The sequence below is a fragment of the Chiroxiphia lanceolata genome, chromosome 3 (genome assembly GCF_009829145.1).
Source record: "Chiroxiphia lanceolata isolate bChiLan1 chromosome 3, bChiLan1.pri, whole genome shotgun sequence".
Taxonomy (NCBI): domain Eukaryota; kingdom Metazoa; phylum Chordata; class Aves; order Passeriformes; family Pipridae; genus Chiroxiphia; species Chiroxiphia lanceolata.
Genome location: NC_045639.1, coordinates 25809777 through 25837477, shown reverse-complemented (window position 1 = coordinate 25837477; position 27701 = coordinate 25809777). Strand labels below are relative to the sequence as shown.

At 40.6% G+C, this 27701-nt stretch overlaps 1 long non-coding RNA gene across 1 annotated transcript in view; it reads left to right on the top strand.

Moving 5' to 3' along the window:
- Positions 1–8043: 8043 nt before the first annotated feature.
- The window catches only part of LOC116784981, a 179860-nt gene continuing 160202 nt past the window's right edge, over positions 8044–27701 (top strand). Inside the window, exon 1 of the long non-coding RNA XR_004356332.1 lies at positions 8044–8254. This is a non-coding gene — a long non-coding RNA (uncharacterized LOC116784981). The remainder of the gene's footprint in view (positions 8255–27701) is intronic.

Here is a 27701-nt window from a genome sequence, read left to right as displayed (position 1 = left end):
CTCCTGCTCTTACACTCTGTCAGCTACAATTCTTTAACATGCACCTTTAGTGGATAAAGAGTTAACATGTTCCTACATTTCTCAAAATGCATGGAAAGGGACTTGTATGAAAGGGACTTGTATGATTTGTGGCAAATATGTGTGTTTACCACTGTATTATTAGCATAGCCTTTTCCTGAGTCCCAAATGCTGGCCTATTTGCTCTTACTGGGCTACTGTTCTACTTTCTCTTTATTAATTTCTAAAGCAAATTTGAGCTATATATTAAGTGCTACAATAACTCTGTGTAGACTAGTGCTTTCTGACTTCAGTTAACCTGTAGAATGGATTTGTATTTTTCAGCATTTCCTTTGACCCACTTTGCTAAATTAGTTTCCAGTTTCCTTGAAAAAGACTGTCTTACCTCCCTTCTGGTTTTGCTATTTCCTTTTGTTTGTTGAAATATTTAATAAAAAGTTGCATCAAGTAAAACTATGGACAAAAGTGCAAGTGGAGGAAATTTCATTGGCTGAACAATACAGAAGATCAGATTTGGTGACCTTCATTTTTAGACATATTTTCCTTAATTCGTAACTGAAGTCAATTGTCAAGATTTTTTTTCTTTGCTTGATTGAACTATTTACTTTAGGCTAGCTGAAGATAAATCCTTCTCTTGTTCAGTTTTTACTTTCTTGATGCTTGTGATTGATGTCATCATATTTCTTTTTTTGGTCATTCACAGAGTGTTTCATAGTAGAAGCATTGCCTGGTAATAAAGTAGTGGACTGCCTCTCTCTGTATTGATTTTTTGAGAGCAGGAATGGCATCTTTCATATCTTCATGGTGTTATTTTAAACAAAGTTATTTTAAACAAAGAAGAAAGGAAAATGAGATTAATAGTCTCCCTATCCCTTCATATCATCTCTTAAACATGTGGTACAGTGTTGGAAACAGTGAGTAATCCTCACCTTCGCAGCTCCACCAGCCAGAGCATTTCATGTGAGAAATGTTGTTTTGCTGACGCAGGGCCCTGCTTACTCCAGTGGGTTTCTCTTTGTGCCTTTTGAGATGCCAAAAATCTAGTGCATAGGTCATGCAGAGGGAAATTAATTCGGTGCCATCTCGTTTCAGCTCCTGCTTATCCTTATCATGTGCCTGTGCCCTCCTCCAGGGGCTGGCAGGGGCTCTGCGGAGTGGTCTGTGACAGAAATAGCCTGGAAAGTTGCTTCAGGCGGGAGCAGGGCTGCCTCCCCTGCCCTTAGGAGCTGGCTGGCTCCATGCCTGCCCTTGCCACATGTGCCCAAGCCAGCCGTGTCATACTCCTTCCTCTCATACTCACAGTGTTCCTGGATCATTCAAATAATGTTGCCTTGAAAATGCAGCATGGAAGTTTTAGAGGATGACTTTGGGCAGGGTTTACATGTTAGACACCAGAACCTGCTTGCCTCTGTACCTGCTCTGAATTTACCTTAGCTTCAGGGAAGTGCCTATGAGTACAAACGTGACCAAGAGGAATAGAGCTGGCTTGTATTGTTTGGAAGAGTGGCATGAGAAGGGTGCAGAGGATGGTTGTGTCAGGGTTGGAAGACTTGGAGGAGCTGGAGCCATGTCAGCGCAAACCATATGTAAGAGATTGGGACAAGTGTGGTGAAAGCCACAACAGAAGATCCTCTCATCTCAGCACAATGTACCTATACCAGGACTTTGTGGTATTGCAACTACGTAAGTGTGGTTCAAGCATTGTAAAAGAAACCCCTTCCAGATATCACAAATCATTCTCCTTTTGAAAGTTCTTCATTGTTTCAGTCTTCCCACACCTCCCAGCCTCAAATGCTTTGCCTCACACTCTAGTCTAAACATAATAAATCTTGCCCTCATTTTTTCAGTCTTCTGTTGCACTCAATCCCTGCACTATGGAGACCATGGCCTGCCTTTTGTATTATTTTCCTGCTTTCAAGGTATGCCTATGGTTTAGTACTCTCCTCATTCACACCATTACTCAAAACCAACATCTTTCTTTGTTTCCTGTGAATTTGACACTGTGAAGTCAGTGCACCAGAAACTGAACTGTAACCGCCAGTTGTTTTCTCTATAGTTACCAGTAAGCAAGTCCTAAGTATGCATGTTTCCATTTTGAATGCCAAAAAGATGCTGATAGCTTCTAAGCCAATCATCTATATGCATGTCTCCATTTTGAATGCCAAAAAGATGTTGAAGTCTTCTAAGCCAATCATCTGTTGGTCTGACGTTTAAAAAAACAATACCCTCACTTGAGTAGGAATCTTATCCTTCTCTTCTCTGTCTACTGTTTGAGATTTCAGGTAGTATCTATGGTAGTCAGGATATTGCAACATTGTTGGGGCCATACGGAGATACCCAAATTTGTCCTCGTCCTAAATTTAAAAGTAGCTTAATTTCATAGAGTTAGCTAGTTTTGAAAATATTTAGTCTACACATACCTGGATAAACTTTAGAGGACCTCTCTTAGCTCTTATTTTAGGTATGTTTCAATGGTTATGCTAGTGACCTTTTTCAGCATGAGAATTCATGTTAATTCATGGCAAGCCAGAGCATTATTATAAACCTCTTGACTGTTCCGTTTTTTAGGGCTTTGAAATGTAATCAAAGTGGATTTATCTGATACTGAGAGATGAAACAGTTACCAGCCTTAAGTCTCCTCCCTTTAATTTTTCTAGGAGGTTACTGCCAGAGTACACTGAAATTGGAGGTGGTTTATAGTCATGCTGCAGCCTGTACACTGCACTTGCTCAGGAGTTTATCCAGGAGGATCAGCTGATCCTACTGCAGGATGGTGACCTCTGGCAGAGACACAGGACAGAAACAGCTGCTTCAGCTCTCCCAGCTAAACCTGCTTACGGCGATGGGTGGGAGTTGCTAATACCACTATTTGTTTAATTGTAGGGCTAATAGATTTGTGTGTGTGTGCTTTATTACAATAGAATACATTAAATAGAAGCGGAGGGAAAATTGAGTGTGCTACTTGGGAGCTGGTTCCCAATTATTATTCCTTTCTATTAAAAAGAGACTAAAATGAAAAGTAACCAGAAGCATACCCTGCTTTAAACTTTCCAGTAAAAAGGCAGCCCACCTTGAAATGTCTGGTGCTAGGGGATATGTGCAGTGCTTTTAGGAATACAGGGCAAGAGTGAATTTTAATTAGCCTAGTCTTCTTATTTTCCTCCAAATATAGATAGGCTTAGCTTTCTCAACTTTAGTACTTGAGAATAGGCAGCCAAGTGTGCTCTGGGAACTATTTGCTAGGAGTCTGTTAGAAAAATGGGAATCCAAAAGTTATTTCTATTTTAATAAAGTCAGGATAAAGTTTTTAATGCAACCCCACTCCCCTCCATAATACCCTTTATAAACAAAATAGAGATAAAACAAATACTTGCTTTGCAAGCTACTGCAGGGATCACAGTGGTATTTTGTACTGGCTTGTGAAGTGCAGTGGGAGCTACCTCCTATCCTCGGGTCCGCTGTGGATCTGCAAGGGATGGTCCTCTCAGGAAAGAAGCTGAGGGCACTTGGCACTGGAAAGTATCTTACCCATACTGGAGATGGTGAGAGAATTGGCAATGAGGAGGTGACTAGTCATTCTGCAAGGCCTGGTCTGGGGCCAGTTTTCGTTTTCATCTTGTTCTCTTTCTGTTTTTCTTTCTCTCTCACTTTCGTTATTTATACCAATGAGCAAATGTTGCTTATTTTTAGCAGCCTTTCCATTTTGACCAGGCACTGATCCTAAGTAATGGAATACTTGTGGCCCTCCCTCAGGCACCATTCTACCTCTAGTAAGAGCAGACAAATGCAAGTTTTGGTGTAAGGAGTTATTGATTTGCTTACAGGCAAGTAGGTGTGTGTGATACATATAAAAGGTGCCCATGCATACCATCTATTAGCACTCCAACATCTTATCAAATGGCCTTGCATGATCTGCCTTGGACTCTTTGCGAGAAAAATATTATGTTGTGTACCTCCATAAAGGAAGCAGCCTTGCAACTTCCTTATTTTAGAGGATATAAACCCAACCCTAAAAGCCCAAACCCAACCAAATATGCACACCCATTTCCACAAACAGAGCTAGAGCAAAGTCCTCCCTTGAATGCAGACATATTCAGTTCTGGGAAGCAGGTGGATCAGTTAATAGAAGGAGAAGTAAGAGTTACATAGGTAGCGAAAATGCTGTAAGCCCCATTTTTATCCTTTTCTAATTTAGATCTTATATCACCAGGTTATTGCAGAGATACTGTAGTGATAATAGAGTCCTGAGGGAAGCAGTTAGGGGAGGGCATCCACGAGGTGTGGATGTCTGGGGAGTTCCTGCCTCACAGATTAGCAGCTGGCAAGCCACATCTTCCACTGAGTGTCCTAGCAGCTTTATGTCTACTTTCCAATTTCCTCTTCTAAACTCCTTTAGGCTGGAAAAAAAAAAGTAAGGGAGGATGTATCCAACTTGGGACAGCAAAGTTTATCCTTTCCTATCTTTACTCAAAGCATATCCAAAAGAACTTCAGAACCAAGAAGGAGTAGCTACATACTTAAACTGCAAGGAAAGAGATGCAGACTTTATGGTCTTGCCCATCCATGCTAGTCCTGCATCCCCCTCAAGTACAAGGGATTTTCTGGGACAGCAAGTGCCCTTGGTCACTGTTGTCTGCTTTGCATCAACAGCGCTTCTTTCCTAGACACATTTGTATTGCTGTGGTGAGGTGCTTTCTGGCTCATGCCTATTTCAGTTCCAGCTTGAAGGAAAGCAGGTGAAGAGATTGTTCCACACTGACAGTGTCACTGAGACCCCACCCAACCTACAGGTATAGCTGCATAACTGCTTGGTCCTCTCAGCAGGATCTAGCTTAGTTTTAACACATTCTATAGGTTTCTGTCTTCCTTGTTTTCAGGCCTGACTCATTTTGATAGGGTTAAAAACCTACTTACATGCATGCTTATGCTAGCAGAGGAAACTAATTTTCTGCTAATGGAAGGACAAGAGGGGCTAGGGGGACATTAGTCCGGCACAGCCAGAGCAACCAATGGCCCTGTGCTTAATTTGCTAATGCCATGTCTACCCACTTTTGCTACTGCTGTGAAATTACCACTGATTGCAATTGAAATATATTTGAGATGGGGAGGAGAAGAAACCTTGTTTAGGAAACAAAATTATGCTGCCTTTGAGAGGGACCTAGGTACTTTTCTACTATAGATCTTTGTAATCTTTCCACCTTTTCCCCTGTTCCAGTTGCTGGTGATTTTTTCTGTACTCTGGTGGATATCTCAGTTGAACCTAGTCTCCTCTTTGCCAAGTCCCTGTTTAGATACTGTCATTCAAGATCCAGTTCTTATTAACTATCCTGAACTGGTGGAAGGGGGAAAGGTATCTATTCTGAAGCTATTCTTTTAAGTTTAGCCATATTTGTATACTGTGATCTGCATGCCTCTTCCCCCAATGTACTAAAATTGCAGCACAGTTGTCCAGGGTTTACTTTCCAGTAAATGACTCTTATAGTTGGTATTTCCATTAATGACTATCTTAGTCTGAAATGCAGCAAGACATCTAACATGAGTAGGATATGATACCCACCACAAATAAATACAACACTGCATGTTTTCGTATTTTCAGGTAAGCAGGCTGGTGTTAGGGGAAAAGGTTAGTCTGTTAACACCTCTGCTCAAAAGCAAGCTGACTTCCTTTCTACATGGAATAATTATTTTTTCACATAAGTCCTTAGTGCCTCTGCTTTGCTTGCACTTGTAATTCTCAAACATTGCAATACAGATATCCCTTTATGAGTGGAATCTGAGGTCATGTGTCTGCATTTAAAATTTAAAATCACTGTGCGTGGACTATCGTGCACTGGCTTGTGAATGCTGTAAGTGTAGGAGCTGTGGGTCCATATTTCAGGTGTGAAGAAAGTAGGGCCTTTTTTAGCACTTAAAGCTGATGTGTGCAACTCACACTTATGAGTACCTTTGGCAGAGCTTTATAAATTCTGTCAATTCATAGCTGGCATCTCACCATACCTATGGTCAGGACTACATATAAATATGTATCTGTTCTATACATAACAGAACCATTTAAAGCATCCCTACAGCATAAAGGTGAAGTGAACTCGGGCACAAAATTTATTATACCTTTGTGGAAGACCTGCTGGGGAGAATACTGAAAGGCCTTTTATCTACCACAGTCCAGGGTTCACCAGTCATGTTAGGTGTCTGGCAATCCATGTGTCTGTTTATACAGTTCCAGCAAGGATTAAGGATCTTTGACCAAAGACAGTTCAGATACAGGTGATGGTGGGAACAGTGATTGTAACCAGCATGACAAGGAAATACCAGAGATAGGAAGGCTTCTATCCTGGATCTTGAATCCTGGGACTTTCATGGATAAAAGGTTGCAGCTGGAGTTGGAGAGGTTGTAATGACACACAAATCTTTGGTTTAATCATCTTCTAAAGTCGTGCCCAGGGTTGACTTACAGAAGATGAAAAAAGCTAATGAACCCTGAGGAGGACTGATCTGCAGCTGTCCTCAATATCTTCCTTGAAGGAGATCTTTTTTCATTGCATATATAACCACTGCGTGTTGCTGTTTTGAGCAGCTGTGTCTTGGCTGCTCTGATATGCTCATTGCTGGAACTATGTCTTAAAACTCTAGCCAACACCTGAAAAAATATTATTTAAGGTGGCATCAACATCTAGGTTCTAGCTACAACTTTGAGCTGAGCACACTGCAGTTGAAATAGGAGAGCCTGTCCGTGCCTTAGAAAGCTTATTTTTCTATCTGCAGACACTTAACTTTGAAAGAGGAAATGGGTAAAGGCAATCTAGCTTGTTTCATCCAATGTGAGCTGGCTAGATGAGTCAGGGAGATTCTTAATAGGTGTGAGATTGCAGTAAGATTGGAGCAACCTGGCAGAACTGTAAAAAATCTGATTTAAAACCCCCAAACTTTTGTCAATCCCCACTCAGTAGCAGGGTGAGGAGAAGGACCTCAGGAATGGAGCATGACTGATTTTCAACTTCTCTTGCTGCCCTTGCCACAAATTCTTGTGTACTTATATATACTGTATACCTATATTTCACTGCTCTGCTAGACCAAGAATTTCTATGTTGCGTTGCTGTATGACAGAAACTGTTAGTCTTGCACCAATAGCACAATTTACAAAGGACATGCCCAAGCAATCTAGAGTGACTGTAACTATACTGGTGGAAAAATTTGAATTCAGAAATTGAAAGGGCACATTCACAAAGAAAAAAGTTGCATTACCAACATTTGTTAACCAAAATACCATAACTAGCTTGGGGTAAGAGTTTAAGGCTGTCTTTTGTGCTAACAGGTCTGTGTAGAGAAACTGGGAGAGTACTGGGGTGAAAATTGCAAGTTGTTTGAACACGATGTTTGATACTATGGCTATGTTTTTAAATTAGTTCAAGTAAGGAGCCTTTTTGTCCTAGCAAGTATAAAGTATTAAATGAGATGTTTTGCAAATATTAAATATATGCTTGTGTTAATATGTTATTGGCTAGTTAGTATTTTGAATAAAGTTGATAATCGTGAAAGCTTTAAAAATTAACTCTTTGCAACTGATCCTTTAATTATAATTGAAGGCAGTGAAGGAAATCTGAAACATTCAGTAATTTCAGCAGTACAACTGAGGAGGCTATCTTCTGTAATTCTCTAATATTTCTGACGCAAGAACAGAGACAAGGAATTTATCTTAAGCAACTGCTTTTGGAAAAACATCCTTGCTGGTAATTTCTTTTTTATTCACAGAATACCTAAAAGAAGGGAGAAATTAGTGAAGGAAAAAAAAAAAATATTGCAACACACCGCTTAAAGGTGTTAATATGACACTAATGAACCATAGCCTTTCCAGCTCATAGCTGGCAACATTATCACCCATCTGTGCCGAGCAGGATGTGCAAGCAGAAGTCAGGGCTGAAAACCCTCCACCTGTTTTCAGAAAGTGAGTGAGCACACACTGAAGTTACTCAGCGTATTCGTTCTGTCTTCAGCAGTCTGGGTGATGTTGTTACTACTATTTTTCTGCTGTCTCATATCTCCCACCGCCATGTGCCAGCTGATAGGGGAGCTGTGACATACCACACCCCCGCGGCTGGGAAGGGGGTCACATGGACTGGTCTCATCCAGAGCACTTTAAAGAAACTGATAAGCTCTATCTCATTTAACTTGGCCTTTGGAAGACGCTTGTGGAAATTTCTGCAAAGGAGGTGACATCAGTTGTTGTCACAGCTGCTGTGTAAGTCTGCAAGGCTGTGTCTGTTCAGTATCTGCCTGGGGTGTGTATGTGTGTGAAAATAGATATTGTTAATAGATTGCATTTAAATCAAACGCAGTTCATATGAAGCTGGCAAGGAAGTTTGATCGCTCAGAATAGGTGCATTATCATCGAGACTTGAGGCAATGATGGAGTATGCAAACTTAATAAAGCATGAAGACGTCCAGCTTTGGAGGGCCAGTATTACATTTGAAACAAACCTTCTCTCTGGGGAATTCCAAGTGTTAGCATGTGGGACATACTCCAGCTGCTAGCTGCTCAGACTTAAAATAAACCAGGCAAAATCCCATATTCAGGCTCTACCAACTGAGGCAAGCTACTATTGCAAACATTTCATCTTCCTTTTTCTTCCAGTTGTGTCCAAATGACAACAGATATTTTTGAAAGGGCATTTGAACCTTAGTATTTCAAAGAGATTTCCTTGTGCTTCTCTGTAGTGATGTGTTTCTCAACACAGTTCTAAATTTAGCAAAGAATCTGATTTGTACAGGTTGAAACACTGTTCCAGGAAGGCCGAAATTAAAAAAAGAGTTAGAAGGAGTATTTCTAGCTTGTGTGACAATGACATTGCTGCCAATACTACTGCTTTCCTAATCCTAGATACTTTAAAAATCTCAGCATGACTTCATTTACAGAGAACTATTTGCCTCGTTGAACTGTGGAGACCCTTTTCCTTAAAGAGAAACACATGTGACTTAAGGGTGATTTGCTTTTTTCTTCTTTCTTAACATATTGAAGAGGAAATAATTTAATGTGGAAGACACCATAGCAGGATTCCAGGGAAAAAAAGATGTCTGGGAGATGTATGATTGTTTGAAAAGTAGGATATGAATAACTTTGAGGAGGTCTGAAAATAGACTACAGTACTGTTTTCTTTGTCTTGTGGTTTGAAATTTGCTTCAGTTTTTTTTTTTAATTTTATGTTAATAACCCTCCGACTATAATTTATTTCTAAGGTACTGAGATGCTTGGGAGGGGTGGGAAACAATCACTTTAATGCAATCTATGCAAATAATATTTAATTTTTTTCAACATTATCCTATGTGAAACTTCATTCATCAAGACTACTCAGTTTTTCTGTGATAAAACCTGTTGAACAACGTAATACACAACATTTAGGAATTCAGTCCTCTTATTACTGTCAAAGCACAGATATTATGCTCTACCAGTCAGCTTGAAAAGTGTGCAAGTGACTGATGTGACTAACCTTCCTGTTTCTTTTCTTCTTCCTTTAGACACAGACACACAAATTCTTGTTCAAACCAACAAGATTATCCAGGATATATTTATAAGGGTGAACTCTGACAAGCTTTGGTTAATCATATACAGTGCTTGGGATAACTTTTGAAGGTATCCTGAACACTGTGACAGAAGTATTTGTCACTCAAACTATTTATAATTCTAAGAGTTTGGAGGGCAGATAGATGCTTATGCTTTTTCATATGAAATGACAGCTCTTCCTTTATACAAAAGGAATTGGCTATGCCTGTATGGATACGTCAGGCAGATCTGGACCATGCTGTTTTTTTGAAATGCCATGTTTACACCCTGGATGCACTTCTTGTCACTTGATTAACCTTTCTGTCTCACAGATGACATTGTAGCTCTGTGAATGTCAGCTTGTTGTCTGCTGGACCTCTTGTTTCTGTGGGTGGTTGGAAGAGGTCGGTGCAGGGTAACTCAAGAAACATGAAACTGTTGTCCATATAGTACCTCCACTAGGAAATCTTCAAGGGCTCTCAAACTGAATAAAACTATGAGCTCTACTGTTAACCTTTTTTTTTTTTATGACGTGCAAAACTACACTAAGGCCAGTCAGCCTTTGAGAAGTAACACTGATAAGCATCACAGATTTTTTTCTTTATTTTCCTAACCACCTCAAGCAATTAGTTTTGAAGATTTCTTGGCAAAGTTTACATGTAGGTTATCTTTCCCTCCTATTCCTTCTTATGTCTCTTGAATTATTCTTAACTCTATGTTTCTGGGAATCGCGGGCAATGTATAGACACAACGCCTGCAGCAGGCATGCAAGGAATGTTATGAGGGTAGCAAGCTTCCCATTTCCCTGGTCACTCAGAAGATTTATGTGCCAGTATAATGAGAATGAATGATGAGCTGTTTTTCATTGACAGGGACTTTATCGGTCTGTCTACGCACAAGAGGTTCTGAAAGTTGATAACCTTTGTGCTTCAGGTTTTGTTTTGAACAGATGGAACAGGAGAAAATAGTTATTGGTAGATGTAAAACTGGACAAACAAACTGAAGGGTATTAGCCAAGCTCTGGCAGTCAATCTGAAAATCTGAGCTATTTATACAATTGGAAACAGAGTTGGGGTATTTTCATTATTTTGGGACACAGCATGGACTTTTATAGAGTTACAGGATGCTCCTGCCTAGAATTTCAGTCTATTCTATTTTTTAGGTTTCTGTGAGACAATGTGATATATTGCAGCTTTGGTCTGAGCACTGGCCAAGTATAAATGAAGGGGCTGATTTTGAACTCTGAAACTGAGAAGTCTCTAGGTCACTCTAAAGTTGCCCAGACACAAGGCATGTTAAAGTATTTTTTTTGCCATACAAGAGCAAGATAAAATGTCCGTAGACAGAACCACTATTACTACTATATAAATTATTCACTTCAACACCTTTCTCATATCATATCAAGTTAATGACTATTTTGTGTGTCTGGTATACATCCAGAACCCCTGTTGTAAAGTCAAGGTTGTGTGAGATATCCCAGTTTGCATGAGTAAATGCTATAGGACACTATATTATTTTGACAAGTATCATAAAGCTACATAAACAGAAACCATACTTTTAAGATTTTTTTTTCTAAAGGATACAAAGTAAAGATTAAATATCGAACTGTGATTTTCAGATATATTACATACCCCCCCCCCCTTTACGTCATAGTCATAAATTCTTGGGGACCTGAAAGATAAGAGCCTGAATTTTTTGCTTTTATATACCTAAAATGTAGCAAGCTTTAGAAAAAACCTAAGTATTATGTCTACTGGAACCACATTAATTCCAGAAGAAACCTCTGTCTTCTCTGGTATTTATGATCTCCTAATATCCACTCCTTAAAAGTTTTGGTATTCTCAAATGTTCTAGCAGCTCCATGTTATAAGCTTTTGAGGCTGATTTAAAATTTCACTATGCATTTTTGCAGTTTGATAAAGAACTCAACCTGGGACTTAAGGGCTTAGGTCCTATTCAGAAGTTGCCCATGTGCAAAAACATTTTTCTGAAACATATGGGAAAGAACTGGGTGCTCTTACACGTATGCCTGGAAGATAATTGGAAATCACTGTGCTCCATTTTTCAAAAATAAGATCCATAAACCCCCCTCCTGGAATGACACAAAGCACGCACATTTTCTCTTTGGAAGGCATTAACTTGGCATTTTTATATGTACCTACAATATGGTGGTTGGAAAGGTATTTGGAAGCGTTCCCTCAATAATAGTCTCATCACCATCCTCATATCTGTGTTGGCTGTATTGGATACAGACTATTTACCTCTGTGCCGTTGTATAGCAACCCGTGAAAGTTAGAGACAGAACTGTGTACGGTGCTTAGTGATGGCAGCCAGGCCAGAGAGTGGCAGCCATGTGGAGATTCTCGTGTCTGCTGTGCACAGTCATGGACAGTGGCACCTGGCTGGAGGTCTTGTGGGGAGAGGAGGCAAGAGGTCCAGCCAGAACAGCCCTATTCTAATGCACAGTGCAAACAGGGGAGAAGAAAAAGGAACAAAACTGCTCTCTTGGGAGCTCCATCTTTCCTAGGTGTGTGCCTGTGCCTAAATTATTTCATTCCCTGAGCTTGTAATGGAAAATCTTGCACGATTACAGCTTAATATACCATAGTCTGTATTTATGACTGAGTTGGCTTGAGTTAACAGTACCTTTGGAGATACACTGCTAGCAAAACATGCACCCCTAGCCAAAATATGCCTTTTATCAAGATGGGTTAGGAATATCCAGTGCTTCCCTACAGGCATGCTGCTACCTGTAGGTGAATTTAATAACACTAGATCATTGTAGTGTGGTTTTTACTGGCTTTTTTTCTTCATTCTTTTGAATCTATTTACTTAATTTTCCTACTATCAAGAGAGAAACACAACTACGAATGCAAAAGCAGGGTCAGATGGTGAGACTGGGTTGAAAGAAGGTATTTAGATTCTTAGGATGGTGCTCAAAAGAGCTGTGGGCTCAGCTATGCTACCCAGCCAAGTACACTATAGAGATCCCTGAGCTAATGCCACGATCGGAAGCTCTGTTAGTGTTGTTCTGTTCTCCCTGGGCTAATTAACAAAGGTGCCTCTCAGCATACCTAATTAGCTCCATTCCTGCAGCATCCTCGGGGGCAGGGCTAATTAGCGTGGGTGCTTTGCTATAGAGACAGGGCTATATTGCCTCTGGGATCTAAGCTAGCATCCGTGCACGGCATTGCAACGTACCCGTGTAGACAAGCCAGTTTCCTCAAAGCTACCTCAGGAGCTCTAACAGCCCTTTGCTGTGTAGACTTGCCCGGTGCATTAATGAGACCCCGAAAGCTTATGCAGGGAGGATAGCAGCTTGGGATGTGGGCTAGAGGGTAACATTCTGGGAGACAGATGTTTCAGGATGAGTCCCAGATTCATTTGCATTTACTTTACCTCTGCATCTACTTCTTACCTTTGGATTAAAAGTGTTGTTGAAAGTCTTCATCAGCTGTGGTAAAGGCAAAAAATAGGCCTATATCGAGGCACATTAAGTCTGAACCTGCTACCTTGCAGCTTGCTGGTTTTTTGCTTTTAGGTTCTCAGCTAAACTTGTAGCTACTAAAAAATAGTTATGAGCTAATGAAAAGCATTTTTAAAGCATATTTCCCTATTGCTGTGGTCAAATAATAATGATAACAAAGTATTCTTTATGATTTTACAGACACTGCTTTCTCTGATCTTTGCAAGCTTGAGTAAGCATAGGTTCACATGAGCCCCTTGATGAGGCAATACAATGATTTCCCTAGTACAAATACTAAATCTGAGATGTGAAGACCAGCCAAAAGTAACCTGCATTTATTAGAAGGAACATGTACTCCCTCGTTTAACTTATTCTTGCACTGTGCTTCTCAGAATTTTCTTGTACCAATATTTTTTTTATCAGCACTATTTTAACTTGCCAATATCAGGTGACTGCAGGTTCAGTTTAGCTGAGCTGACTTGAAAATGTTGCATTGCACTGTACGAGAGCTGCAGAAAGGTGGCTTATTATTCACAAAGGGGCTGTACACTGTAGAGGGCTGATAAACAAATGATCCACTGTTTCTGTCCTCTGCTTACAGTATCAGTAGCAACAGGCTGCACTGATACCTTCCCTGATAGCTCAGCCTTGCACAGAAAAACAGCATCATTTGTGGCTGCAAATTCTAGCCTCTGCATGGAGTCCTTGGGGGCTCAGCACCTCCCAGAAGCTCAGTGGGAAACTCTTCCTGACGAGTAGGAAAGATCTGTCAGAGACAGCCTAATATGCCTCTTAATCTTACTTCACTTTATTCTCATCATTCTAACAACCTCAAAGATACATAACATGCAGCTATCCAATTTTCTCTTCTTCCCACAGGGAAAGCCTGTGGCTACACCTGCATCATATCCGAACTGATCTTGGGAGTGGTCTGAAGCCTGCAGTGCTCATTGTGTCTTGCTGCGCAGAGTTCATGTTGTCTCTGAGCTTTACCTCCTTTGGCAAATGATGGTGCTGCCCATTTGTGAAAGACCCTTTTTTTCACTGGGAGAACACAGTGGAAGACGTGGAAGGTACCTGGTCAGACAAAGGGAGATGACTACCGGAGTTCCATTGCAGCCATGTATGCTTGACATGCACAGATCAGCCAAGAATGCATATCAGCAGGTAAAAACATCTAGACTTCCTAGCCATGTTCTTAAATTCAGCCTCAAGGATGAACACTACCTGAAAGAGAGAGCAGAAGTGGCCTCTGCTTCTCTCACTTCCAGTAGGGAGAAGTCCTGTGAGAGATGCTGAGCCTTTGCAGCATTTCTCTAGAAATGCAGGCAGGAGAGGGGTCTCTTGCAGCCAAATCACCCTGTGGCTGGTTCCGTATCCACCTACCAAACTCTGCTGTTGTGCAAGAGGCCAATCTTCCTGATGTTCCTTCTTGGATCAGTTGTAGTTAGGGGCAACATGTGAGTTTTCAAAGAAGAAGTCCCCAAGACCTCCTAGTTAGAGCTATTCACAACATCCTCTTCATAGAAATGACTTCTGGCTTTAATGGATGGTTGTGTGCCATCAAAGAACAGCATTATTTACATGCATGGATCCTCCTTTGTGGATATCGCAGAAACATTCCTGTTTGAGCTATGTGCAAAAGAAATCTGGGATTAAAAAAAAAGCCCCTCATGAGCAGAGAGGAACAAAAGACAAAGAGATGTGTGTCTCAGCAAGACTTCCACAGAGAAGCCTCAACATGTGTGCCAGGTGAAAAAGAATAACAGGATGACTTCAGTGTTGGCTTGCGATGGGCAAGGGTGGGCCCTTTTCATCACAGTCTGGCAGAGAAACATATAGCTTCAGCAGAGGGAGGAAGTATAGATCCTAACTTCAGAAATATAAATCCTTTTTTAATAAGCGACTGCAACCGCATGAGTAAAGAAGTCTTTTCTAAAGAAAGATGTCTTTCCTAAAGAAAAACTCCTTTCCTGATGCTCATATCTTTAACTCTTTCCCTGCCTGATGGAATGTTGCTATTGCTTTCACTTTCCTGCTTTGTTCAATCTCCTGCGCATTTTGTGGAAAGAGTGAGCAAGCTGTGTTGCTTAACACAAAGAGGTCTCCAAAAGGTCAACAATCACACCTAGACCTACACCAGAAATAACTGCAAGACAGGGAAGTTGCAGAATGCCCAGTGGCCATGTGATCCTACAGGAGCCTCAGAGAAGGGCTTTTAAAGGAAAAGGCATCCATGTTCTTATTGAAGGTGATTTTTTTCTTTCTTGTTTTTTTTCCCCCGGAGGCTTAGGTTTCAGTAACAGATTCATCTTGCCTATTTTGAGCAACGCATCTAGTCACCTAAGCCCTAGCTGTAGTCAATGAGGCTAAATAAGCACGCCTAGAGGACAATTCATCCCATGTGTGTTAATTTGGAGAGGTGGGGGTGCTGGAAATGAGTGCCCCTGGGAAGGGTCTGCCTGCTCCTGATGATCACACAGGGGGACTAGGTAACTTTCTGGGACTGTTTTTTGTTTCTGGCAAAAATCTGAGTAATGCAGTGCTGCCTATGGTTTTGTTTTGGCTGAAGCAAGGAAGTACTGGAAAATACAAGAAAGAGGCTGAAGCCCTGAACATTAACCAGGTATCTCAAAGGTGTATGTAAGGGTCCATGCCTCTGAATAAAGGATGGAGATAAGAAAAGCATTTTTAAGTTTAATATGCCTGTACTTGAACAGTTGCTAGCAGGATTTGAACACAAGATAGGAAGTCATTATTTGTGTACTGGTTTTGGTCTGTTACTGTTGAAGTTGTGATCAGGTTTAGATGCTATTACAATTTACAGAGAATACAACACCCTTGAGAGTGATTTTGTAGCACAGATAAAACATAATGAATCACCTAGTGCCACAGTACAAAATTTTCCACTCCCCTACGTATGTTTTATTTTGATATCTGCAATTCACCACTTTAAACAAAACAAATGGTTTTTGATTTGCTTTGTGCAAGGAAAGTCAAGGCTAATTTTCATAGGAATATTTAATTTAAGTACTGAGATAAGAGCGACCAACCAAGACTCTGACAATTTTATCAGTGCAGCCTAGTGTATAAATCTTGTTACAACAACACTTGCTCTGAATAAAAAGCAGGTATGCTAGCAAAGACAAGAGATTTCCCAGTCTAATGCATCCCAGATGATTCCAGTCTGGGCATATTTGTGCAATCTGAGTGATACTGGCCCTGCTCTCTGCTGCTTTTGTTGGACCTGGTGGCCAGACGAGGTGCTCAGCACCGGGAAAGGCTGAGCCTGCTGAGCTTTTGGACGCTGGGGAACTTTGCTGAAAAGGGAAAGACTCATGAGAACAACTTGATTCTCTGCTTTTCCACCAGTGGCTAATTTTAGCAAAACTGTCCTTAGCACATGTGTGTGGGAGGGCAGACATTTCCTTTTTACATGACCTTACTTTGTATAAAACCAAATCCAGACCAATGATTTCTCTCCCCCTTCCTTCTTTTCAATTGCCTCACTGAAGGCAAAAAAAGAAAAATACTCAGAGAAATCTGGGGTTTGTGTGAAGGAGCAAATTTAAGTAGGAAGCAAGTTAGCAGAAAGTTTCTTGCTGAAACTTGAAACTATACCAAAACATTTCGTCTAAAATCCCAGAGCTGTTTTCCTGCTGTTCTCTTCATCATTTGATTTATGAGTTTATATGTGCCTAACAGGTAGAACTCTAGGCTGGAACATATATTTTTGTTCAGGTTGCAAATCCTTCCTGTGCCCTCACTCTGCTTTTCCTGCTCCCCATGGTAGCAGAAAAATTAGGGCATGTTTATAAAGGTACTGTTTTCTTCCTTGGCCAATCGTGCTGGCTGAATGACTCATAAACCAAACACTGATAATATCAGCTGACAGTTATTTAAACCTGAGGTTTCAGGTTAAGGAGTAACAATGAATGCAAATATAGCTGGTGAGAGGCTGTTTGTAATGCACACGTGTGTGTTAGATCTTGAGAATTTTTAAGGATTGTTACCACAAAACTCTATAAAACAAAATTAGAAGAAGATATAGGGAGTTCATTCTAGGGTATATGTCTGTTTTGACGATATGGAGGTGTACTTGCTTCTCAGGTAACCCCCAAAAAACCTGCAGCTGATTCCTGAGCTCAATAGAGTGAACACCTCTAGTTTCCCTTGCAAACACCTCTTGTTGGTAAAAGGATTGCTGGTCACTTGTGACTGTCTCCTGAAAGAGGAAGGTATAGTATGGTACTTTAAAAAGACCGTAGTGTTGTGCAAGTGACAGTAATTAGTTAAGCTGTGCCTGGAAATGACTCCATTTGGGGCATGGTCTTCTCTGCTCTAACCCACTAGCACATTCTAAGGAGCTAGGTCATTGCAGAGACCGCTCCAACAGGTAGGTTGCACACAGCCACCCACTGCCACCATCTGAAAGAGGGAGCTAACATAGGCATGGGCTGTTTGCAGGAGGGTTCTCAGAAATGGCAACAGGCACATTTCATGATCTCATTCTTTCAATGCAGCAATATCAAATATGGCACTGTCAGAAGGGTTTCAATTTAGAAAATCTCCTGCTTATTCTGTTAGGGTAAAAAATGTCCACTTGCCCCTTGCACAGATTTTCTCACTCTGGATGTACAGGTGGCTTGAAATTCTTTTTTTTTTGACACCTCATTGTATTCCTCATCTTCTCTCCCACAGAGAGAAGAGAGCTGCCTTGCTGCTGCTGAGCTACCTCTTCCTGGTCTTACTGCTAATAAATGATACAAGAGCTTGGGTGAGAAAACTCTTGCTGAGCCTGAGACTGAAGCAGTGAAACACCAGGGAATATACAAAGCCAACCAAGAGCAGACAGGAACCGTCTCAGTTCTTGTCCTTTCCTATAGTGGCAACAGGAAATAGAAGAGCCTCTGGGATATATCCTCACTTTTCCTCTTCTTACCTCTAGATCAGTGTATCTGTTTCTAACGTTTGTTTCCCCCTAAGTGCTTCGTTGCCCCCAGAAGTTTAAGTGTGCACATTTTTTCTAGGGAAACCTGAGAGATTATGGTCTAGATTTAAATAATATAGGAAGCAAGACTGCTTAGTTTAAATATGGATATACTTTTCTTTGGCATTTACTTTCTGCTTTGTGGGTTTTTCCCCCCCTAGAAAATCAATGCATAATAATTTTGCTAAAAGTGCTACTCTGGACAACAGAAAGAAGTGAGATTCTGCTTAGACAGTCTGGTAGGTGTGTTAATGATAGATGGATTACTGCATTCATGTCATCCTCTCATAGTGATATTTTATTAAATTTTGTTGTTTTGGGTGAAATGGGGATTGGAGATTTTTTTTTTGGAAACACTAGTCCAAAGTGTGGGATGGCATTGGAAGGAATGATTGGGTTTGGGCCTTCTACCTGTAGACCTTCTCCCTAGTTTGTGATTTGTTGGCCCAAATCACTTGACAGAACTGATTGCATTGTGTTAGCTACATTGCACTGAATTGTATGTTCATTAAGGAACAGAGAGACCGATCACATCAACATGTATTACCTTTAGGCTTAGTCTTGACTGGGGTTATTAAATTAAACTACTTTGTCAACAGGGCATATAAACACACTGAAATGTCCTAGAAGAATTTACAAATTGTATAATTAGTGTTTAGAGTAGCATACTTTTAGTACATTTAATAGCCAACTCAGTGTTTGAAACCAAGCTAATTAAGTTCTAATCTGGACAAAGGAATTAATTTCAATCACCCAATCTTCCATTACGAGTTCATGAAAGATTCATAATTTCAAGGAACAGGAAATTCTTAGAAAAAGCTGCAGATGAATATTGTAAATTCTAGGACAAAACTTAAACTTTATCAGGTCTTGTTTATACAAGTCCAGTTCAGCTGACTCAAATTGTTCATTCTTGTAGTGTGAGCATGACCCAAGTGGGATATGAAACTGGAGTTATTTTTCTGAAGCCCCATCCAACTGTACTTCACAGCTGTGAAGTACAGTCTTTTTATCTTCTAGTGTAATTTTGGACAACAATATAGTAGAAACCAATACAGACCTCTATCTCTGGTTGCTAGTTGTAACATACATGTCTATAAAGTGGTGCAGAATCTTATGGGCAGCTCAATTGTCCGACTTCCTCCATGTTACCTACTTTATATTATGCATTCACAGCATTTTAGCTGTTTTTCCAGAAGCTGATCATGCTAGTATCACCTTGCAGAAAAAAAGCCACAACACTTGAAAGTAGACAGTCTTGATGAAAGTTCACTGCACCTTCTTTGAAAAATTAAGTACTTCGGTTTTTTTTAAAACTTGTAAGGAAAACGCCTTCCCAGGGACTTCATAAAATTTTATAATCCTCAGTCTGCATAATGACTGATAGAAGGTGGAAACACTTTAGTGACCTGGAGGTCATCAAAGTTACTTATCCAAATAAAGATCAAATAGATGAGGTTTGTTACATGGAATAAGTGATAAGAATGAGGTGTTCAATGCAAGTGCTTTGAACAAGTTAAGTTATGCCTTCTTCCCCCTGCAGCATCAAAGAGTTATGCTGTAACTGTTGCTTCCTCCTCCAAAACGTTTTGTTCTGGTTTTGTGCAGTGTGAGTTTTGTAGGGCATTCTCTCTCAGTGGTGGGAAGGGAATTCTTTGTGTAACTTACGTTTACTTCATAGGAGTCAAAATTGTGTATAAAATTAGTTTCAGTTTGCTTTTTGAGGCAGTGGCAGCAGCTTAAAGTGTGAGTACCATATTCGCGCTGGACTGTAGCGGTGATCTGTAAATGTGTCCAGATAAAAGGATTTCTCCAAATTGGGAAACACTTTTTCCCGAGACTTGTAAAAACATAGTAATAGTTTTCTATTCATGTACAACCTAGCATTCAAATACAGAAAAAGAGGAGAAGGAATAAAGATGCAGTGAGAGCATTCAGTGGTTATATCTGGCTTGACAGATACTACGTGTTCTTGTAAGCCTAAATTCTGAACCAAAGGAAACTGCAGACATACAGATAAACAAGTGATTATATCTAAATTTTCATTAATCTTGTTCATTAATCTCTATTCCTGTGCCTCTGTTGCAACTACCTCTGCATGCTATTCTAAAACTCTTTTAAACTGTCTCCTTTTCAAGGGTTCCTTCTAATAGAAATGCCCTTAAGTGAGTCAGTGAAATATTTACCAAAAAGTCCCTAAATACCCACCATCTCATGGTGGGTAAATACTATTGCTTAGGGTACATGCAATGTGATTGATGATAACTTGCTTTATTTCATTATTTAAAGCCTTTGGAACCAGATTGTAAAACATTCCTAGCATGTGAGTTTCCTGTGCAATCAGTAGTTAATGATGATGATATCTGAAGCAAATCTTTCAAAATCTTTGGTGTTTTCTAATCATATTTAATACTAAATTTTTCATTTGATATTTCCTGCAAGTAAGATGCTGACATTTCTTGTGTTTACTGCTACACTTTGTGAGTCACACAGAGCTTGGATCCATTCACTAGCATATAATATCATCACAAGGACTTTTTCATCATTCCAGTTCTTGGATGGGAAGAGTCTTTCTGTGTGGTTTAAGCCTCTTAAGTCAGTTTTGGGTTTTTGTTGAAGGCCACTCCTGGAAAGCCTTCTGTTTGTTCTTCTGCGTTGGTTAGCAGGGATGCTAAAACAGGAGCGCAGCTGTTCATATGTATAAATGGGCAAAAATATTGCATTTTGAAGACAGCTAAATCTCTTCAAAGACTGTTACTTCTCTCTTGAGCCAATGTGTTTTGTGAGCAGTAGGCTTTGCCCAGAAATGGTTAGGACTTCTAAGTTGATGCTAGGGCTATTGTGGTAGTGTAGGACTGGATTTGGAGCATACTGTGGAGAGGCTCTGGCTGTCCCCAGCTCCTTTTTCTGCTCTTGGAGGTGGGGTGGGTGAGGAGAAGAAGGAAAGAGCATGTGATCAAGAAGAAAACAGGAGGACATGAGTAATGCATGACAGAACTGAACTTGGCACAGTAACAGAAATGTGAACCAGAAGAATCTCCTAAACACTCTACCAATGTTTACATGGGTGGGAGCTCAGGTGGAGGTGCAGTGTCCATTCTCTACAAAGGGTTGATATACAATTGACTATAATAGTTAAAACAGAAAGGGAAATGTAGCTTGCTCAAGTACCAGAAGGCCTCTGCAAGTGAGGAGTCAGGGCAAAGATGACCAGGGTGGAAAATGGGCTTTTACTGATGGGGACATACATATTGGGACACTAGTAAAGCAGCACGTTACATGGAAAATGAATGCCGTGAAAAACATTGGGAAAAGTGCAGTTTTAATAACAGAACATAACTGCATTATATTTAGCAGATGTCTGCTAAAATATTTATCTTACCACCTGCAAGATTTGCCACCAACATAAAACCTGAGAAGAGATGAAGGGATGGTGCCAGTAAGTGCTCTTTTAAGGAAAGTAAGACTAATACTAATTTATTTATCTCTGCTTAATGTAGTGTCCAAAATGTATTTGGTGTCTTGCAAGAAGATCTGAGACAAAATAATAAATCCAGCCGTTGACCCTAAGAGATTAAAATTCTGTTGCTTCTGACCTTTTCTCTCTCCATTTTACACCACTGAGCATCAGGCTTTGACCAAATCCTATTCACATCAGTGGGATGACTTCTGTTGGTTTGAGTCAGGTTTTTGTAGGAACACACCTTGTGTGTCTTACAACATTTAATGTTAGCTTTTAAGGTCAGCTTCAGTAACATTTACTGACAAATGTCGGGAATCAAGTCCTTACCCACCAATTTTTAAATATTCAGATAGCAACACTGAATTTTGACCATTGTTCCTATCCTCTTGTATGACCTAAAAGAATGCCAAGTGACTTTATACTATGTCTGCAAATGCTGTAGTTTGCTCCTAATGGTTCTTCTAGGCTGTGAAAGGATTTATTGGGACATGATCTCTATCAGAGAGATTACAGATCAGAAGTAGTCTGATTAAAATATTTGGCAGTTCATGTTTGCTTTAAGATATGTTAAGAGACTAAAAGAATGATCTAGAAAAAAAAGTTAGTCATGAGTAAAATATTTTTCTTCTTAAATGTTTCTAAGAACTTTTTCTAAATTATCCATTTCACCTCTTCAAAGAACTGAGGAATTACATAAACTCCTGGATATTTTCCCTTGCAGAAAATCCTGCAGTACTGCCAAATGAATTCCAAATAAATCCTTTCTGTTTTTCTGTCTCATTGTGTATCAAGGTGATAGCTAGCATGCTATCCAGATCATTGCTTCGACTGGATAGTTTGCTCTCTGGCTAGCTTACCTCTAAGAGACATGCTGGCATGAAATTAAAACTGTGGAAAAATATATAACCTAGATATAAATCACTGGTCTTTGAAAAATTATTAAATTCACCCCTGACTTGGCATGCATCATTTTTTTCAGGTCTCACAAACCCACCTGCATTTAGGTGTCAAGAAGGCCACCTAAATTTATAAAGTGCTCTGAGTTATCTCAAGGTATTTACACAACTGTAGCTAAATTTGTGTTGCCTAGATTCAATGCAACAAACTTTGGAGTGTGTGGTCACACTTTAAGACTTCTGCAGTTCATCAAGAAGCCAAGGCTTTGGTCATGTGTCCTCAGGTGACTGATTGGGTAATATTTCTATACCTCTATAGAATAATAATAGGTTTGTGTAGAGAAGTGTGTAAATAATAGGTGTTATGGTTATCTTTTTGCATTGACATAATCTGTTAAATTGTTAAACTCTCTGTTGAACATATTAGTAGGCATTAAATCTATACTTGCATGGTCTTCTCTTCTGCAGTGGAGGACCTGACATTTCTTTAAAAGATCCTGTGAAGCAGGAACTCTATATCGTCCTCATGTAACGGGAAGGACTCAGACTTGATGATGTCCTGGGACTTCTCACCCCTCACGAGCAAGTGTGCTGACCCTTGCTATAGAGTGCCATGCTGTGCTACAGCCTGCAGGATGGGTGCCTGGAGTCATCCTGGGGTCCCCCTACTGTGCCCCCCTATGTAGCACGGCTGGGTGGTGGACAAATTGCCTGTGGTCTCATGGGGGGCACTGGGTTTTCTAATGCTTGTGAGAAAGCTTTGGCCCATCCGTCTTCTCTCCTAAAGTGCTGGATGGAGCGAACTCAGAATTAGCCTGGGCATCTACCATACCTGGGGAAGAATCTCCCATGTCATGCAAGACTTAACAAAATTGGGTTTTGTTCAGGTTGCAGCAAGGTTGGGACAGTGCAGGGCTTTGCAGGCTGCCTGCTCCTGTGGGCTGAGAAGGGCAAGGATATTTGCTGGCCAGCATGCCTCCTCCACATCTGCTGGTGGCTTTCCAGGGAGTGACATTCCTGCCAGTGCCCTTCACACCCTCACCTTGTCCTGGGCTGGCTTCCTGTGGAAGGCAGGACTGGGCTGACTGCAGCCATTGGGCTGCCTTCTGAAATGAGGCATTTCTCCTCCATCTCAACAGATCTTGGTTTAATTTGGGTGGCGATTGTTTACAGATTATACCCTCTACTTAATAATCCTTCTGTGACAGCTGCTTTATCCAGTTATCATCATGATGTAAATGTTTTCAACCAAGGATCCTTGGATACCTACTGATATGGTACGCTTTCTTGTGTGTTTGCCAATTTGCTCTTTATTTGCCCAAGAAACTAGCTGAATCCATAATGTATATTTTTTTCCACTCTACTTCTGTTTCAGGGTAAAGTTTAATCCACTACTTGAAACAGCTTTTTCATTCTCCTCTCTATAATAAATTACTAAACTGAAAGAAATGGAACCAAGATCCTTTAGCTTAAATTCACGGAGCTTTTGTTTTCAGATTCAACAGTGAATCTTAGAAAGCTTGTTTTTCATTTGTCCTGAAACCTTGCCCCTCCTGCCTCCCTCTTTTCATGCCAATGAAAGGTAACCAGAGACAGCTGGGGGCTCTCTTTCTACCTCCCTTGAATGGGAGTGTCTTCTGAATGCCTCTTTCACGTACCTGCAAAGACCCTGCTTTGCTAACCGCTGCGGCCGAGATTCTCAAAGGCTGAATAGGTTTTCATTGCCTGCATTTCTGGTCTGAAGCAGACTGAGAGAAATGAGTGTTAAGTAAACGCAGTGGCAGCCCTGCCAGCGTCAGCATTCCAGCCGGCAGTGTTGCTCTGGACCCGGACACCGCCGGCACAGACTTCTGTACATCCAGCTGTCAGGGGGTTGTTTTACTTGTTAGCAGTTGAAAAGAAGAGGAATGAGAGGCAAAGCAAAGAGTGGCAAGTCTAGTTTTTATGAGGCTGTTTATTTTTTCTATAACAAGTGTGTGGTGCCTTATAGATGTTGAATGGGAATTAAATACAGTGATAAAGTAAAACTATAAACTTACCGAGTCTGTTTTCAGCTGCCTTTGTTCTACACCTCTAAGCATCTGCAGAAAACATGTTCAACAGCATTCAGACACTTCTGTGAATTTATATTTGATTTTACTCAGCACCTTCTGCAGAGAACTGATCACCTTGCTGCAGCTGATTGAAGTTAATAGAAAATGAAGGTGTTTGTCTGTCTTTCCATATCAGGCCTTTTGTGTGTGAAGCCAGAGCTTGCAAGCTTTTAAGTGAAAGCAGAGGTTTACTTCCAGCTTTCTGTCATGAGCATTTTACAAATCCTATGTTACAGTTTAAAGATCAAGATTTAGGAAACATTGACATTTGATAACACAGAGGTGTGGATCTGGTGATTTTATTAGTAAGGGCAAATTCCAAACACCCTAATGCCCAGCTAAGAGTGGAAGTTACACATGGACGGATTGTGCATTCATAACTTACTAATAACAACATAAGAGTATTGTCTGTTACAGGAGGCGAAAGAACCTGAACTGCTTGAATTAGGGCTTTGTTTGTACAAACACCTTTTTGTATAGACAGGAAAATTTCCCCCTCCTACCAAAATAACCCTATTCCTTTACCACACGTAGGCACTCTTACACCAGTTCAAGACCTCTCTTTTATTCAGGAGTGTGAATGTGCGCTCAAGGACTTATCTTGCAGTAGATATAGGATGGGTTATGCACATTCTTCCACCTTGCTTTCTTCCAGTTGCTGCTCCATGACCTAGAGAGATTACTCTTGTCCCAGTTGTTTGTTCAAGATCTTTTCCTGGGAAATGCCATTCCCATAGCTCTGTCATGTAGCTGACTTGGATGGTATTGCCCTTCCTGTTTCACTTCTACTGAGCTGGTGGTTATAGCTGCCATGAGGGCATCTTGAGGCATGTCAGGATTATCTAGTTAAGGCACCTAACATGGATATACTAATGATGGCTAGAGTAGTGCAGTAGTGATGTTGGTTTTGACTTCTCAGCCTAATATGTGTTCTATTAGGAAGAAAATGACAAGTAAAAGGACTTGGCTGTATCATCAGTGCAGGAGTAAGCATAGAAGTGGAAGCTGGGAAAAAGTACCAATGCAGCACATACATTGTTCAGCAGCAGTCTTGTATCAGCCATGACCTGTGGCAGACACAATGGCAGGCACTACAGAGAGGTCCTGCAGTGAAGGTGGGCAGAAGGGCTGTTTGAGCAGAGAGACAGTAGGTGTGTGGCAAACAGCCTCACCAAACCCAGCCAGGCATCTCCATCATGCCCTGCAGGACCATGACTTCTATGACTCAAACTCCACCTGCATGTTGGTGGGATTCTGGATGATCAGAAAGATAAACTAGAGTAGCTCACCCTAATAATTTTCAGTGAGTACTCACAGCATCTGAAGTCATATTTACAAAACTGTGTGTGTAGAGCTGCTAGTCTTCAACTGTGTGGTTCCAGAGGAAAATTTACATGCAGACTTCAGAGTGACCACTGATAAAGCATCAGCTTCTTGGAGATGGGACGGAAAAAAACTTTAAAAGGACAACTTCTCTATAGGCTCAGAATCAGACCCAATATACCTTGGATTTAAGGTAATGGCTGTCATAAGTTCCTGAAAATGAACTCTCTCTCGCCCCCTTTTTTTTTTCTTGCAAATTTATTTTACCACATTATTAGGATTTCTTTTTTTTACGCCTGATTGATTGTGCCGTGTTATTTGAATAGTCATTATTTTCAGTTTTGTATGTAGCTGTTTGTCACTTTATTGAAATGAACTGCCATCCCGGCACCCTGATCAAAGCAAAAAGCATGAAATTCCACGTGTTGCACTTTTGAGAGCAACAACAATGAAGCTAACCTTTCACCCTTGACTTTCTTTTAACCCTAATTTTGAAAGACAGTAGCCAACAATTCAGCTAACTTCTTAAGTAAAAGAATATTCAAACTAGCTCGATTGTAATGCAGTGTCCTTTTCAAGTGAATGGAAGGTCTCAGAGTAATGCATAGAAATACAGAGGCTGGGTAAGTTCATTACTTTGGAGTTTCTGGTGTGGTAATAGCAGTGAAATGGTTAAAAGGCTGACTTTAAAGTGGTCACAATTAGGCTTCAAAGTTAACACCCCACCCCACTGAGATGAATGGAAGCAGTTGACATTTCTTAGTGCTATTGTTTCAGTCTGGCTTGCTATAGCTTCTAAAATAAGACAACAGTACATCTGTTTACATTCTGCTTCCGCAAACCCAGATGGGTTAGAAACTTCATTGTTTTTTAAGTGGAAGCTTAGGTTCTGGAGAATACAGCAATATCCACGGGGTATCTGTAGGAAGAAGAGCTGAAAGAAGCCTTAATCACAGACATGTCCCCCTTCTCTGTAAACTTCTATTGTCCCAGGACAAATCCGCGAACCACTCGGGGAAAAATAAAGTAATATATATTTGAAGTACTTTTTACTTACTACATGACATGCACACAATAACTTCTCAACAAGTTCCTAGCATGCAAATTTTCATAAATGGATGAGGTGTTTTGAACTTTTTCTCTTTTACTAAGCAGTGTGTAGAAGGTAAAGGTCTTGTTTTTACTGAGAGTGGTAGCTTCTCTTAAACTCTTCTTACAGAAAAACCTCCTGCCTCTAGAGAAGCCAGGGTTTCACCCAGGAGAGTTTGAGACCAGCTGTTACTTTCTCTGTTCACATGGGTAGAATCCTTTAATTTACCTCTGAGGGTGAGGTAAAAAGAAATAAGATCCTTGAGAGGTGTATCTTGCGTTCTTCTGATACTTTCATAGGACAGCCACATTAGCTGCAGTAAGATTTTAGGAGCTGGACTGGATTAATAAAGGTGCAAGTAGGGCCAGAATTTGTAGCAGATGGTCCCTATTACCCCATGCCTCAGTTCGTGTAGGGAGTACACGGTGTCCTCTCTGACTCTTGTTGAGGGGTCTGCACAGTGGCAAACTGCCCTCAGTAGCAGCCAGAACCCTATGAGAGCTTCTCTGATAAAAGCGTCCCATTAGATATGCTTAGGCTGTAGATCGAAACCAGCTGTGAATCTGTCGGAAAGATTTTCCTCATTGTGCTTTCATCAGGGTGGAAAGTCTGTGTCTCGTTCTGCATATATGTGTATTTTGGGCTTCGTTGCTCTGACTTTACAAGTCCTAGAGCCTGCCAATGATGAGAGCTCTCATGCATACAGACTCCTTTTGTACCCTGGCACTGAGACCCTGCTTTCCTTTCGCCTGTGGACAACACAGCTTGTGCTTTGGAAGTGACACTGTGGCCTCTCCCAAATGGTGTCTCCCAAATTTCAACCCGGG